Source organism: Carassius gibelio, chromosome A11 (assembly GCF_023724105.1).
Source record: "Carassius gibelio isolate Cgi1373 ecotype wild population from Czech Republic chromosome A11, carGib1.2-hapl.c, whole genome shotgun sequence".
Lineage (NCBI taxonomy): Eukaryota > Metazoa > Chordata > Actinopteri > Cypriniformes > Cyprinidae > Carassius > Carassius gibelio.
This window is the reverse complement of record NC_068381.1, coordinates 26,619,522-26,633,367: the sequence shown is the minus strand read 5'-3', so window position 1 is coordinate 26,633,367 and position 13,846 is coordinate 26,619,522.

Below are 13,846 nucleotides of genomic sequence, written 5' to 3'. Positions count from 1 at the left end.
AAAACCTGTTAGAGTGAGCTGTGCAAATGTTGGTGACACTGATTTTCATGTAAACATTTCCGTTGGCCCAGTCCGCTGAAATGGACATCACTAATTCTCTCTGGATTCTGACATCAGGCTATTTTCCACTTAAAGGTCATGACCAGCTGATGCAAGCCTACTTTAAAATTGTGAATGGTGGTTCAATTGGAGATGAGCAGTAAGCTAAATTCCCCCATATGGTTAGCATATTCACCGTATGGTTTATAGGTCAGAGTTATCATTTAGCTTAATTTTACTTCATTTCAAACCATTCAAAATAATCTGTACAGTCCGGTCTCTGTGAGAAAGAGGACATTTGAGACTTCCAGATCAGAGAAGTGGGCAGATTTAGGCCAAACTGTTAGATGGCTCTGGTCCAGGTGGTGGAGTCATGTTCCTACAGGAATTACTGCATGCTTGATGACACATAACTGTGGTGATAACAAAACTTACTGCCAGATCTAGCATAGTATGTAACTGATTTTCTCACTAGACAAGAAATAGAACCAAAAAAAAAAAAAAAGGATGGAACATAATTCTGGACTGAAGTTATGATCACTGACTTTTTGGTCACAATACTAAAAACATTTCTGATCACTTAGACACAGTACTGGAATTAGTGCTGTGACAGTGGCATTCACAGTGATGTGTTACTCTGGTGGTACAGATCCAATCAACCGGTGATTTTGTGCTACCCCTTGAATATGAATATTGAATGTTGTTTAAACCATTCAATGCACAGGTCATTCCTGTTAGTCTGATTATCATTCTGTATTATCTATATCAGTGCATTGTCCAGCAAAGTGAAATTTTCCACCAACATGTGTGAAATGTGCTATAGGCTACAAATGAACTTGAGTTTATTCCTTGCCTAATGAATGCAAACTATGTTTGTATCCAGTGTGAGGAGAAACGAAGAACACAAAACACAAGATATTTCTGAAGCAGTAAATTTTGCTAATAACGCTAACATAGCCAGATTGCAAGAATCAATGCAGAGACACATTTACGGACTCATGCATCCCTCTTTCAGCAACAATCTAAGTGTTTGCATTTTAGTTCCTAAACTGTTATTTCTTTAGTAAACAAAGCTTTGTGATTAACTCATTTCCCAATATCCACGTAAAACTGCAAAAATGTTTCATTTGCACACGCAGTAGTATCCCAGTAGTAATCTGAAGTTCGGTTCAGACATTGTAGTTTTAGTTCTAGTTGGACACTCGTACTACTCAATACTAAATTAAAATTCAGATCAGAGAATAGCAAACTAAAGTTTTACCCAGTGCTGGACTGAACACATTACTGGCAGATCTGAACATTAACTGGATGCAGTTCTGAACAAACACGATACTAGACTGAATTTCTGATCAGACATGTTTACCAGGCTGACATTATGCCAACATTCAGTTCTGATTGGATATTTAGACGCAGTAATGAGCTCAAGTTCAGACTGTATGCAAAGCAAAAGTTCTAGAAGTTTAGATCGAGTCATTCTCTCACTGAATGAAAAAAATGAACGTGTGATAAAAATCAAGTTGGCTACGCAGACAATAACATATGCATGTCAGAACAGCACCCGCCGCTAAGAGAATATGCCGTTATCGCTTCATGCTGTGTGTGATTTCACGTCTTACTCTGATGGAGTTGGTGAGCAAACAGGAGCCACCCATGGCAGATTATTCACAACACACATGTATATGAAACGCTACAGCGTGTGACCACACACCACCCTCCAGGCTCAATTCTCTGTACCTCCCCCTCCTTTCTTTCCCTTCTCTTGCTTCTTCCTGCCCATCCACCATTTAGCCAAATAAACACTAATATGGAAACTTAGCGGGACCTTGAACCTCTAAATTGTCTCCGTAGGGAGTCCAATAATAAGTTTGTAGGCTGGTGCGGTACAGTTTTCCTTTTTTTTTTTTTTTACTTCTCACAAGAGAGACATAATAGATTAGTGAGTTTTGTAACTGACTTATGAAAGCAAGTTTTAGGAAGTAGAAGGAGTTTCTGATGATACTTATCTGACATGCTGAAGCGGAAACATCAGCTGTGCAGAATGATCTACATGTGATAGCCTTCAAATTCTTCTTCAGCCGACCCTAAGGATGAGGTCCTGCAAATGTAGCTGAGACGTCATGGACTAAGGTGTCAGACTCGCTCAGGCTCCTGTCTATGCATGGTTTAAGTGTCTGCTTGCGCTGATGAGTTTTAGAATAGACTTTCTTTTTTGAAAGCGTTGGTAAAAGACCAAGACATAAAGTTGTTTCCACAGCTTTTTGAAATGCTGCACAAGGATCCTCGAATCCACAGGAGGAATTCACTCTTTTATTGTGGCTCAACCCGGAGACGACATTCTTGCATTGGGTATGTTTGGTCATCCACTAAAGATTATGACAGAAAACATTTTCAGTGATTCTTATGGTTACGCTTTATTTCGAAAGTAAGTTAGTAACTATAAATAACTAAAAGTTACTTTGCATCTGTGAGTATTAGTAGACTGTTAGTTAATGTTACTTGAAAAAGTTGAAATGTACTTGCAAAGTTACTTATATTCAGTAAAGTGTATGTTGGGTGGACCATTAAAATAAAGTGTTAGATACCATCTATTGATACTCTAATGACTGCTAGATCAAGTTGTGGTCAACATGTCTAAAGTGGACTAGCAAATAAAGTGTTACCATTATTCTTGATATAAATGTGGCTCAAGTGGTAGAGCATTGTGTTAGCAGCGCAAGGTTGTGGGTTTGAGTCCCAGGGAACAAATGTTAGATTAAAAAATTTTTTTTAGCCTGAATGCACTGTAAGTTGCTTTGGATAAAAGTGTCTGCTAAATACATACATTTATTCATTTATTTAAATGACGTTAAATAGGATTTTGTCAAAATGTGTTATTTTGATTGCTGAAGTCAGGTCATGCAGGTCAACTACAGTGTGAATGGAATAACAAAGAGTCGGCCACTATTATGTAGTGCAAAAAAAGAGCAAAAGCTCTTTCATTGAGTGCAGTTCATATTTATTACTTTGGCATGCCTCACAGGACATGGACAATCTCAGCAGCTCAAGCAGCTGTGCATAGACTTTCCACCTTGGATGTCTCATGTCCAGATTATATGTCAAGATCAGTGTTGTTTCACCCAAGATCACCCAAAAATGAAAATTATCAGATTTTTTTTTTTTTATCACCTTAAAGCTGTTCCAAACCTGTATGAGATTCTGCTGAACCAACACACACATACACACACACACACACACACACACACACACACACAAATCAAAATATCTTCTTTATGTTCAATAGAAAAATTACGTTTGGGTTTGGATCAACTTGAAGGTGATTAAATGAAGCCTGAAGTCTCAGCGCCCATAGCCTCACCGTTAGTGTGTGACATACTGTGCTCACGCCGACCCGAGTTTGAATCCTGACTTGATGATCCCACTCCCCTCTCTCTTCACCCAATGCTTTCCTGTTTACTCTACACTGTCCTTTCCAAATAAAGGCATAAAAAGCCCATAAATAAATCAGAATTTTCATTTTCATTGAACCAACCCTTTAAGCTTATACTTAAAAATTGCCAACATATTTTAAATAATAGAAATATATTATTTAGGCATGATATTAAAGAGAAAATAAATGCAATAATATAAGTATATTTAATAGTATTTATGTGTATATATAATGTAATAAGTTATACATTCACTGTAATAAATATTACAATTTTGTTTATTACAAAAAAAGCACATTTGCAAAGCGATCGCTAGAATAAATTAAAATCATATTCATTTGATTTGATTTTTACCTCGCTTCACTTGGTTCTAAAGTGTGCAATATAATATACAATAAACAGTGATTTTATTGAAATATTTCTGAAAAGTCTATTTTGAAACTACTGAGCTTCTTTCGTAGCTACTTTTCTTATGTCACTAATTTTAGTTACAGCTGGTACTCTCCAACACTGGTTAAAACAGGTTACCTGTTGTTATTTGCATGTATTTGAGTATTGTATACCTTGATTAAGTTTTTATACAAAGTGATGATGTCAGAATGCTTGTGTTTTGCTCTGGAGCTCAGTCTGTTGTCCTGTGCAACGCAAACAAATGCAAATTTGGGCTGTGTGTTCCATGTGTGATGGACACATGTAAAAAATTATTAAGATTTATTACATATTCTTAGACTTCATTGATCACATAAACACTTTAGCTCAGAATATTTACATCTGTAATGCACTTGATGCTTTAAGATTGTAAAGTCCATGTAATAGGAGTCAAATATCATGTGACTTTGGCCAGTTATTGCTTAAACTACAGTTTATGTTGGCACTTCCTGACTTCCAGTAACATGGCTGCGGGTGGACACTGCAATTTGGTTTCGGCCTTGACGTTTATTATTGTTGTAATTTGTATCCATCAAGTGAAGCCTTTTCTGATAAAAAGCAGAGTTGTAATGTTTTATCTAAAGAATGATTCGACGTGGTGTATATTGGTTACGGGTGGAGTATTATTTTTTAGCTTTTACATCTGCACTTGTCCCGGCCCTCCATCTCAAAACACCACTCCAGCACTGGAAATTTCATTATCATACCATGCCTGTTATTGTCAGGATACATTCACTCATGTCCAGGTCCAAATGGGGAAGTTTGTGCTTGTTTTAACAAAGATCAAGTTTTGGATTCAGGATTGTACTTGGCTGAACGTAACTCAGGTGCTGTGCATGTATGAGCGTCATGTAGTGATATGGATCCAAATATGATCAGCATGGCTAATAACATAAATACATTTGCATGCCAATACTGTTTGGAGAATGCTATCACCCAGTCAAAACTATTTTTAAGAGGGACTTGTTTTTTTTAAATAATTATAACAATGATCTGACAAAAGAATGCTATATTATGAGGAATTTTAATACAAATATCTAAAAACAAAAACAAATTGCTATGGAACTTTAGGATCTCAAAAAATAATTTTGACACAGTAAATCATTCAATAATCTTAGATAAATTAAGTGTCATGGGTTTTCCAAGTAAAGTGATAGCCTGGTTGAACACTCATTTAACTGGGTTCAGTTCAGAGCCTATAAATTGGTTGGGTTCTTTGATTTGAATTGATGGAGGGAAAATTGTTAAAAATGGAGTCCCTCAGGGAAGTGTTTTAGGCCCACTTTTGATTCTCTTATACAAGAATGTCATACAAGCAGTTTGTGATTGTAATTTGCTTTTATATGCTAATGATTCTGCTTTATTGAATTCAGACAGGATACTATTGGTAGGATAGAAGTGAATTTTTAATATCAAGCAGAACTACTGTTAATTATCTTGGATGTGTCCTTGACAATGATTTAAGTGATGTAAGTAAGGCTATGAAAGTTCTGGGTAAGGTTAATGCTAGATCAGAATTTCCTGTACATGTAGTTTTCTCAATAAACATAATATAAATTACTTTCATCATGTTTAGTGCTTTGTCGTTTTCAGTGTTGGGTATAGTTACTTTGGAAAGTAGTTAGTTAGGTTACAATGTTACCATCAATTAAAAGTAATCAGTTATGATACAGCGTTACCTATTCATAAAAGTAACGCGTTAGAGTACTCATGCGTTACCAAAAATTAAAAGCAGTTTGCAGTGGCTCACACATGACAGACACAGCCCCCGGCCCCTTTAAATGCACCTAGAAGTCGTGACTCCCGACAATGAATAACGTCAGTCATCCGACTAAATTAACACTGCAGAATAACAATAACAGGATAGACAGTCAGCAATCGGCTATTCCACATGGCGTTTTATTTATTTATTATCACAGAACATATTATTAATCAAAATTCGCACCTACCCAGCCTGGGTAGCTACTTTATATTATGAGCACCACAAGATAACTCCTGATTTTTCTTTAACTTTAAATAATGCAGTTATCAAAGTACAAGTATGCTTACTTGTAAACACAACCTTAAACAGGCTTGCAGATTTAAATCCATTTAAAAATGATGAACAACCAGCCAGCCAATGATCTAACAGAAATTAACAGCTGCCTGTCAAACAAAAATGATAACAAACCGAATTAAATCCTTCACTGCCACACAGGCAAATGACAAATCGCTTAATAGCCGAACTAATTATTATTAAAGTGTCACTCACAGTCACAAGCCTAAATTCGCTTTAACACAGTCCTCTTACATTTACTCTTCAAAGTAGTGATTAAAACGTAGCGTTAAATTTGAGGTAGAATTTTTGGCGGTCGACAGAAGCTTTTCACCAAAGCAGAGTGTGCATTTTACCGTTATGTTCTTTTCTTTTTCGTTGACAAATTGAAAATAATGTGCGTACTTCCATAAACCAAACGCTGTCCTCTCTGCTATCTTGCCGGGAGTTCGAAAAAAAAAAAAACCCACACACACACAGGGTCAGGCGCAGGGCACAGACGCATCACAGCCATTGACTTTACGATCACAGAGCTTCGGCTCCGCTGATACATCCGCAGGTGGCACAGTAGACATAGGACTACTGTCTGACAAAAAGCAGGCTGCAGTCGGGATTTTCCTTTACTTAAAATAACGGATTACTTTTTTAAAAAAAATAACGAAGTTACTGATTACTTACGCACGAAACTAACGCGTTAAGTTACAAATTTCAGGAAAAAAGTAATTAGAGTACTCTAACGCGTTACTTTGTAACGCGTTACCCACAACACTGGTCGTTTTGAATATGCATGTATTTCTTGGATGTCTGATTTGTCTTGTGGTTGGTTGGATAAGTTACAAAAATCTCAAATGAAATTGATAAGGTTAGTTTTAGGATTAAGTCGTTTTTTTTCACATTGATGTTTCCTGATTTAAGCATATTGAATGGTTACTTATAGAAAGGAGAATAGAACACATTAAAGGGGGGGTGAAATGCTATTTCATGCATACTGAGTTTCTTACACTGTTAAAGAGTTGGATTCCCATGCTAAACATGGACAAAGTTTCAAAAATTAAGTTGTACATTTGAAGGAGTATTTTAGTTCCCAAAATACTCCTTCCGGTTTGTCACAAGTTTCGGAAAGTTTTTTTTAGAGTATGGCTCTGTGTGACGTTAGATGACAACCCTGCACAGATTACCAAAAAAAAAAAAAAAACTGCATTAAGGGACCAGTGGATGGATTTTATTTTTACAGAGCATCAACGGAGTTGTGCAAGTGTTTTTGTTTGTTCCCTGCATTTCGGAAATGCTTGTTCACAAGGCCCAGTTTGACGACGGATTTGCGTATCGTTTATTTCTTAAGGTTGACGCAATACCAAGGAAAAAGGGTCACGTTCGTGTGTTGGAACCGCAGGCGGTGAGTAAAACTGCTTCAAATATCTCTGCCTCCTTGTTAGTGCGTCCGCCTCCCATCGGAGACCCGGGTTCGAGCCCCACTCGGAGCGAGTCGTTGCTGCTGCTGCTTTCGTTCAGTTTCAGCCTCTGGATCTGATTCTGGATCATAAATAAACGACTGAATCTGACTGTAAGCCATGGTTTGTTTTGGATGATGGGTTTTCCTTCACGGTAATGTCACAAGCTTCCACATGCTCTCAACGCAAAAGCCTATTCGCGCTCGTGATTCTTTAGCTCCGCCCACACATCACGCCTCCAGTCGGTCGTGTTTTTCCGGCAAAAATCGGTACAGACTATCTTTCTCTTATGAATATAATAAAACTAAAGACTTTTTGGATTTATGAAGGATGCAGTACTACTCTATATGTACTCAAGATTAACAGGATATTGAGTGAAAACGAGCATTTCACCCCCCCTTTAAATAAAAAATTGTACATACGATTATCAATAATATAGCTCCTTCATGTTTGAATGCCTTTTTTCTAGTGTAAATGAGCAACATTGTTATTATCTAGGCTAATGGATATTCAATTATGTAATTTTAAAACAATTAATTGCTGTAGGTCTTTTGAATAATCTTTGGCACAAGTGTGGAATAAGTTACCTCTGGATATTAAAGGTATTCTGAATATGGCTAGTTTTAGTTTAAAAGTTAAAAGTTGGCTCTTAAGTGGGTTGTTTTATTGATGAATTTGTATTTGTATATGTTGTGTATGTGTTTAATTATGCTTGTTTTATAATTTCTGTATTTATAATGTAATGTCAGTACTTGAAATTGATAAATTCTATATTTGATGAATTGAGTGTATTTCACTACTTTTCTGTCTAATAAACCAAATCAAATCATAGAGTGCTGTGCTATTTTTAGGGCCTGTGTGATTCTAAACTCCTCTGTGAACTTAAATGTTTTCCAGATGTGCAGACATCATAGTGCTCATGAACTAAGCCAGTGTTTGAGGAAACCATGTTTTAGTAACGCTCTTAGTATAATGAATATTGGAATATCACTGATTAAAGACATCAGTGAAGTCATTAAAATGTGATTTTTCACTCCGTCGGTGAGCTTGTGCTGCAGGTTAACTGATTTGATTAAATAAGAAGCACTCTTTGCTTGCGTTCTGTATGTAAACAGTTCAAATATGATTACAAGTTTTATGTTTCATGCTGCTACATGACATCCGTATTAAAATTGTGGACTAAATCTGAAACTGAAATGTATGACACTGTAATAACCATAGACAATGGGAAAAAATCTGGTGTCAAAATAGATCTGTGCATAAGTCTTGCAGTCTAAGTGCAATATACCTGTAACCAGGGGCAACTTTAGGGGTAGGCAAGGGGGCAGGTGACCCCCATATCAGTAGTTACTATTTACAATTTGTTTTTGACAAAATAGCCTTCAGTCCACATCAATTTCTACATATTTAACTGAATTTACTCCAGTGTCTCACAGTTACCTGGTGCAAATTATTTATAAAATGAAGCCTACTTTTTTTTGCTTTCTTCTTTTCAACAGGAAAATTGTAATTTCGATAAATATCAGTCTTGCTTCAGACCTCAAAACAGTACAGAATCTGCCTTTCAACAATATTAAACAACTTATTGTTGATTGTCAATTGCAGCCATTGTGCTGTTTTAATTTTGGTGGACCTCGGTACGGCATTTGACACTCTCGATCATGGCATTCTTTTAAAATCATTTACAGCAAATTTGGACTCAAGGTCATGTTTTAGATTGGTTTTATTCTAACCTTCTCAGTAGAGACAGGCAAATATTCATTATCTTGTGCACCAGTTTTGTATGGGGTTCCACAGGGCTCAATTTTGGGTCCTGTTCTATTTTCTTTAAATGCTTCCTTTGTATGCTATATTTAAGAGGCACAATGTTTTTGAGGTTTTGGCCAGTAACTTGGTCCTCAATCTGGTTATATTGATCTATATGTCAGAAATGTAGGCATTACTTTTGACTCCACTTTGACTTTTGATAAACAGATCAATGCTGTGGTTGAAAATTGATTTTATCAGCTAAAGAATATTGCAAAGATGAAATCATTCTCAACATTAAGAGACATGGAGTCTGTGATAGATTATTTTATCTCATCCATCTTAGATTATTCATGTATTGTATTTGGGTTTCACAGTCTCTATTGTCATGTATTCAACTTGTTCAGAATGCTGTTGCTAGTTTGTTAACTGGAACAATCTATCACAGAAGAGGGAACATATTTCACCAGTGTTGATCTCTCTTCACTGTCTCCCAGTTAAATATCGTATCCATTTTAAAACATTGTTGTTTGTTTATAAGGGTTAGCATGGACTGGCTCCATCATATGTCTCAGATCTCCTTCTGTTCCACTGTAATGCCTCCATGGAATTTCGATCAACTAGTCTTCAGTTGACTGTTCCAAGGATATGCTTGAAATCGAAAGGAGATTGTGCCTTTTCAGTGTCTGCTCCACAGCTATGGAACAAGTTGCCACTCTATATAAGAACTGCACCAACATGTGATGATTTTAAGTCTCTTCTTAAAATGTATTTATTTACTGCTGCATATGGTCATAAGTAAGCGCAGTGGCATAACAGTAGTGCACCTTTTGTCGCTGTGTTCTACAGGTATGTTTACCTTTGTATTTTGGTAAATGCTTGTACCAAAATGGTGTACAGCGCTTTGGCCAGCAGTTGTTGTTTTTAAATGTGCTCTATAAATAAATATGACTGACTGACTGACTAGCCAATCACAGAAATATAGATTTCTTGAATGCAATGGCCAATGAGAGGAGTTTCAGTTAGACAGAGTTCACTCATCACTAATCATGTTTTTTTTCTTTTACAAGGCTACAGCAGAGCTACACAGTCCTCTGAATGGCTAGAAGACATAACCTTCCTCTGATTGGGTTAGAAAAAGACTCCTCCCAGCGGCAATTTTTCCATTGGCTGTTGCGTGTTGAATCTGCCTAACACAATCGTTTTCCTTGGACTGTTTACGCAGTGGTATTGCGCAATAAGGGAAGTGTTTAATATACAAATTGAACACCGCTGTTTTCAGCGGAATCTGAGGAAGACAGCAAAAAAAAAAACTCATCTCTCTAGCATTAATAGTTTTTGAGATAACTACACATTTGTAAAAGTATGCCATTTTGGGCGGTACCGCCCAATCCGTCCCCAGAGGGTTAAGAATGGCCTTGTGTTCATCCACTAACTGGGCTAACGGTAAAGACTGTTCCTCTGTCCAGTTTGGCTCTCTCGCCATTCTTGGTTTTGATTCCATGTTTGATACATTAAAACCAACATTCGAGCCGCCACTTAAATAGGACAGCAATCACTGTAACTGGAAAGAGTGGAACAATTTTTATCATTCTAGGCCAATCAAATACCTTATAGGAAATTACAAGCATGGTAAATAAAAAAAGGATTTATATACACACTTATAATGTGTGTGTGTGTGTGTGTGTGTGTGTGTATGTGAGAGTGTGAGTGTGTGTGTGTGTGTATAAATTCAAAGTGAGAATTAGAATAGAGCCTATACTTAAAATCACTCTTTTTTTTCCTTCTTGGACAACCAACCAATCACAGTCTTCAAAAGATTGTGTCATACATAGCAACGGGGTCAACCCCGCCTCCTCACTAAGATGAAAGTTTTTGTCTTTTCCTTACTCAGAGTTGCTCTCAGATCGGTCCCGAATCGCTTTTAAGCTAAGACTCCTACGTAAAAGTTTTTAAGCTAAATTAAGAGTTTTCTGAGAGGATTCTTAGAATCTTTATGAATACGGGCACAGGTATTTTGAGCAGTAGGATTATTTAAAAAAAATATGTGCTAGTATAAAACTTAAGTAGCCTATATAAAATTTCAAACATCTATCTTTCAGTACTTTTTTACTTAAGTACATAAAAAATTGAGTACTTTTGTACTTTCACTTGAGTAAAATTGAAAAGGGAGTACTTTTACTTTTACTGGAGTAATATTTTACTATACGTATCTGTACTTTTACTCAAGTACTTGATTTGTGTACTTCGTCCACCACTGAAATAATTTAACAATATTTGAAGACTACATGCTAATGTTTTAATCTATGATTTACTTGTAATTATTAATATTATTAACAATTAACTAATTCAATTTAATCAATTATATTCATCAATTAAACCTAGTTAATTAAAAATATTAAAATAAATTATTTACAATCATGTAACCAAAATTAGTACAGAGAACTGTGTAATTTTACTGGTATTTATACCTGAGAGGTTGATTCTTTTGATTGATACCTTGACTACTGAAAGGTTGGTTCCTTGCAACAATATTAGCAGGTAAACTAGTCATCTATAAGCAGAATTTAATGCCATGTCTTTTAGGCCCTGCTTTATCTAAAGTAATCCATGCTTATGACTTTGAAATAGACATATTATTTTTCTTATGAAGTCATAAGTGGGTGGATGTTGGCCAAAATTGGCTGCAAAAGTGGGCCAGACTTTATACTGCAGTCAGAGGTCTGGCCATGTGAGACTTGTGTTTGGAAAACTGTTTTGGTTTCATTAGTGGCACAGAAATTTGCATATTGCATTGAAAATATTTAATAAGAGTACAGTAGGGCAACTGTATATTGCTTTGGATAAAAAAAAAAAAAGATATGATTTATTCAAGCAGATGAATGATTTCTGAGGATACTTCTTCAGTTCAGATACTTTTTTAGTTCTCAATGTGTGGCTGCCCTCTTCTGGCTGAATGGTGAATGTTTGCTTTGTGTGAGCTGTCTGGACTTGATGGTATAGTTTGAGAGAGTTTAATCCACCATCAGTCCATAAAGTATAGTAAGCAAGGACACTGTGATATGCACACACAAACATACACAGACAGAGGAGAAAGAAGTTAGGAAGTTATTGCATGTGGAAAGATAAACTTTAAAAAACATGCTTGAAATAAAGCAAGTTAATACTAGAATAAGAATAAGAATACTAAAACTATAAAAAAAAAATTGATAAAAGCTCAAATAAAATATATTGATAAGTACTGGAAGATTAAAAACATGAACAAAACAAAAAAAAATAACATTTGAAATTAGAATAATTCGAAGTACTACAATTATTAAAACTAAACTTAATAAAAACTTTTTTTGTTATTTGAAATAAAGCTGAAATTACATAAAATATAAATAAGATGAAATACAATTAAAAAAAACTTAAATGAAAATTAATAATGTTGACATGGCAACTTAATGAAATAAAATAAGCTGAAGTACTAAAATGACTAAAAGTTATACTGAAATAAAAATAAAGTTAAATAGATATATACAAAAATCATAAAACAAGAAAAAAAAATTCTAAAATTAAAACGAAAGCTGAAAATATGATCAAATAGTGTGTGACAGAGTGTGTATGTGACATAAAGCAGGAATGGAGGAATGAGAAGTAAGGGCCTCCGCTAAAACACCCACAACACGAACGCATGAGTAAATATTTACCTTGATATGAGCAGAGATCGGATTCAGTTCTGTGGGAAGCGAAATAGAGTAACCATTGGTGTAATTCATCAAATATACAAAATACACCAGGTTCAGTACAGCTTTTGTGGCATTATGTTGATTACAACAAAAATCTGTGTTACAGTGAGGCTCTTACAGTGAGCCTTTTTTTTTTTGCCAATTTGCAACTGTTAAATACTTACAGTTTCAGTAGTATAGTCAAAAATTGTCTATTATCAGGGATGAACTGCTTGGCATTCGGCAGTACACAGCGCAGTGCAGAATCAACAGTGAAATCATGTAGCAGTGGGACATTTAAGACCAAGATTGCGATGCGTACACATCTCGAGGCTCAGCGTCTCTCCAGTTTTCGCAATTTTGCAGTATTATTCCCGCTCATCTCGGTTCTATTCGTACTTAACAGCTTTGCTTTAATATCATACATCTGACAGGAGCTTTTGGTTATCAGTGAGGACTTTTCCAACAGTTTTATCACCAATCTTTGACTCATCCTTGAGATCGCAAGAACACCCGAGGCCACGCAATCTACCCGGCCGGGGTAGTAATAATGTCGACTTTGTAATAATGTCATTTTAAAAGTTTTATTTAAAAGTTTGTTTTATATTGTTTTTTGATTCATCTTTTGTCATATTTTAAAGCTGTACGCTTATTTTGGTCTTTACTAACATAAAGTTCATGTAAAGCATTTGATTATAATGTTAAAGGGGGGGTGAAATGCTATTTCATGCATACTGAGTTTTTTACACTGTTAAAGAGTTGGATTCCCATGCTAAACATGGACAAAGTTTCAAAAATTAAGTTGTACGTTTGAAGGAGTATTTCTGTTCCCAAAATACTCCTTCCGGTTTGTCACAAGTTTCGGAAAGTTTTTTTCGAGTATGGCTCTGTGTGACGTTAGATGGAGCGGAATTTCCTTATAAGGGTCCTAAGGGCGCGTCTGCCGGAAGAGCGCGCACTCCTGTATAGCAGAGCAGAGAGAGGCTGTGCACAGACAATCACTGATCAGAG